This window comes from Acinonyx jubatus, chromosome B3 (genome assembly GCF_027475565.1).
Source record: "Acinonyx jubatus isolate Ajub_Pintada_27869175 chromosome B3, VMU_Ajub_asm_v1.0, whole genome shotgun sequence".
Lineage (NCBI taxonomy): Eukaryota > Metazoa > Chordata > Mammalia > Carnivora > Felidae > Acinonyx > Acinonyx jubatus.
The window spans coordinates 35,050,373-35,054,247 of record NC_069386.1 but is presented as its reverse complement, the minus strand read 5'-3'; the positions used below and the strand labels follow the sequence as shown (position 1 = coordinate 35,054,247).

Below are 3,875 nucleotides of genomic sequence, written 5' to 3'. Positions count from 1 at the left end.
CAGTCCTAACCCCCCAGACCTCAGAATGTGACCATATTTGAAGATGGGGTCTTTAAAGAGGTAACTAAGCTAGGGGGCGCCTGGGTGGCTCAGTCGGTTGAGCGGCCGACTCTTGATTTGGGCTCAGGTCCGATCTCGAGGTTTGTGAGTTCGAGCCCCGCGTCGGGCTCTGTGCTGACAGCTCAGAGCCTGGAGCCTGCTTCAGGTTCTCTGTCTTCCTCTCTCTCCGCCCCTCCCCCACTCTTGCTCTGTCTCTCTCTCTCTCTCTCCTTCAAAAATGAAAAAACAAAAACTTTTTTTAAAAAAGAAGAGGTGATTAGGACACGGACACACACAGAGGGGAGGCCACAGGAAGACACAGGAGGAAGACGGCCATCTCCGGGCAAGGAGAGAGGCCTCAGAAGAAACCAGCCTGCCCGCATTTGGATCTCAGCTGGCTGGTCTCCAGAGCTGTGAGGAAATGAATTTCTGCTCTTTAAGCCACCCGGTCTGTACCTTGGTTGTAGCTCTAGCAAACTCCCACAGCGGCCCGCCAGCTGTAGCATGTGTTGGCTCTCCCACTGGCGGTCCCTCACCTCTTCCCAGGGTCTCAGTGAGAGAAAGCCAGGCCTCCCGGCACCTTGCTCTTGTCCTGGCACAAGGGTGAAGGGCAGAGAGGTTTCTCTTCTGCAATTTCCACTAGCTCCTGGCCTCCAAGGAGGCTGGCTTCCAGAGGCAGGGACTTGACCAGGGTGTCCACCCAAGACCTTGACAGTGAGTCTAGGTCAGGACCCTGTGGGCAGAGTTGGGAGGGAGCCCTGTGCCAGGTTCCCAGGGGTGTTGGTACAGGCGCAGGTTGGGGGCAGGGAGGTCCCCAGCCCTGGGGACCTGAAGTGCTCCAGCATTCGTCACAGGCCGCCTGGCAGGGGAGTAAGTAGGCCAGCTGACTTGAAGGGAAAGAGGATGGACAGACAGATACCCAGAAACTTGTGGCCCATGTTTACTTTCTGCTGTTTCCTAGCTATCACCTCCTTTCTGCCCCAATCCTAAATGAGTCCCCTTAACCTCTTCTCTTTGGTGGCTCTGAATTGTTCTCTGTGTGACCAGCCACCATCCAATCTTGCTTCTATTTACCCCCCAGGGTCATTTCATATACTCTTCCTCCCTGTCACACTAATCTTCTCACTATCTCTGGCATAACATGTTCTTTTCCATCTCATTTATCTGCCCATCCACACATCCATCCACACATCCACACATCTATCCATCCACCCACACATCTATGCATCCACCTACCCATCCATCCATCCATCCACACATCCATCTATCCATCCATCTGTCCATCCGTCCACCCATCCATCCATCCATCCATCCAACCACCCATCCATCCATCCACCTACCCATCTATCCATCCATCCATCCATCCATTCACACATCCATCCATCCACCCATCCATTCACCCATCCATTCACACATCCATCCATCCATCCATCCACACATCCATCCATCCATCCATCCATCCATCCATCCATCTATCCATCTGTCCATCCATCCATCCATCCATCCATCCATTCACACATTCATCCATCCATCCATCCATCCATCCACCCACCCATCCATCCATCCATCCATCCACCCATCCATCTATCCATCCATCTGTCCATCCATCCATCTCCACTCCATCCATCCATCCATCCATCCATCCACTCCATCCATCCATCCATCCATCCATCCATCCACACATCCATCCCATTCCATCCATCCTCCACCCATCCATCCATCCATCCACCATCACCATCCATCCATCCACCACATCCATCCTCATCCATCTCCATCCATCCATCCATCCACACCATCCATCTATCCATCATTCCATCCATCCATCCATCCACCATCCATCCATCCACATCCATCCATCCATCCCATCCATCATCCATCCATCTCCATCACATCCATCTATCCATCTGTCCATCCATCCATCCATCCACCCATCCATCCATTCACACATCCATCCATCCATCCATCCATCCATCCATCCATCCACACATCCATCTACCCATCCATCCATCCATCTATCCATTCATCCATCCATCCATCCATCTATTCATCCACCCACCCATCCATCCACACATCCATCTATCCATCCATCCGTTCATCCATCCATCCATCCATCCACACATCCATCTACCCATCCGTCCATCCATTCATCCATCCATCCATCCACACATCCATCCATCCACCCATCTATCCATCCATCCAACAAATATTTGCTCAATGCCTTCTGAGTAAGTACTGTGCTGAGCCCATATTCACAGCCCCACCCCTCACAGAGCTCACAGTCCAACAGGGGAGCTGGACATCAATCCCATAAAATGACATACACTTAAGATTATAAGCTGAAAAGTGCCACGAAGGGAAAAATCAGGGAGCAATGAGCATGTAGGACAAGGAGACTGAGGGGTTGGTGCTGATGTGAGCCCACGAGGAGGGAATATGTAAGCTGAGCCCTGGACTGAGAATAAGAGTCAGCCAGAAGGAAGACAGGGACTAGTGTTCTCATCCAAAGGAATAGCACATGCAAAGTCCCTGAGGTGGCAGGGAGCTAGAAGAAAGGGAGGGGAGCACAGAGCAGGGGGGCGGGCAGGGCTGAGCCTGGAGAGACAAGCAGGGGTTTGCTGCTGGACTGGAAGGTCAGGGTTGGGCCGATACCCCTTTTCATTCCTAGGACAGCATCTGGTTTGGGCTAGGAGCTCAGTATCTGAGGGGTGCCTGAGGCTGTCACCAGTCATCCTTCATGTTGGTGGGGGAGACGGTTAGTTCAAGGGCTTTGTAGCACATGACCAGACCCTACGCATTATCTCTAAGGGATGCCGTGAAGGTCATCTGTCTACTCTGGGCTCCTTTTGTTCCCCTGTGCTACTGTTAGTGTTTTGATAGGTTTTCTTCCAGATGCGTAGGTAGGGGTCGCTTAGATTTCAGCAGGCCAGCCCAGCCCCAGTAGCCTTGTTGTTCCTCTGGCCTCTGTCCTGCCTGTCAATTCCCTCTCTCTCTCTCTCTCTCTCACACACACACACACACCACACTCCCTGCAGTCACATGGGTGTGCCCAGTATGTGCTCACACCTAATACTAGAGTGCTGCTCTTGTGTTCTCAGGCTGCCCTTGGTGATGCCCACATCTGACACCTCCACGGGGTGACAGGGCCTGGCCACCGCCGCCTCTGCCACTGCAAGGTGCCGAAGGGGTGCTGCAGCCAACCAGCAAGGAGGCTGCCCCGTGGATTTCTGCCCTGAAGACATTCTACACGACAGTGGGTCACCTGCGCACCTTGTCAAAACAGTACCTGCTATCCCCCTGCTGCCCTCTGTCCCACGGACTTGGCCCATGGGAGGGTGTCTGGGAACCATACACCTAGGGCAGGCAGTGCTGGCTCCCCAGTCCCCGGGGCCCGCCCCTCTGGGTGCCTCCCTCAAGCCTTCATGCAAGCCAGCACATACACACGTGCCCCGGGAAGCCCACCCCACACGATGACCAAGCACGCTTAGAAATATCTGGATCCCCACGCAGACATGACTCAGGCTCTGACTTCCCTCTAGTATACGGGATTGTTAATTTTTTTTTTTATAGATTATAATCAGCGTGCATTCAGTTTTGAGTGCTGTTTCTTCACTCTACGCTGCAAGCACGTCCGTTCAGCACACTCTTCATCAACATAATTCCCGGCAGCTCCCTGATGGTCCCTGAAATGGACGCACCACTTCCCCCGAGCACCCCCCATTGTCGGACGTTGCGCGTGTTTTCAGATTGCCGCTGTTATAGATGGCGTGCTTGCCGTCTATTGGGTGACTGGTATACAGTTTCAGAAGAAGAATGACCACCTTAGGAAGTATGAGAGG

General features: G+C 53.1%; 1 long non-coding RNA gene across 1 annotated transcript; it reads left to right on the top strand.

Annotated features, from left to right (window-relative positions):
- Window positions 1–315: 315 nt before the first annotated feature.
- LOC128316196 (uncharacterized) lies at window positions 316–3,627 on the top strand. The gene is made up of 2 exons (XR_008299788.1): window positions 316–452; window positions 3,135–3,627. It is a non-coding gene; the product is annotated as an uncharacterized LOC128316196 (long non-coding RNA).
- Window positions 3,628–3,875: the final 248 nt, after the last annotated feature.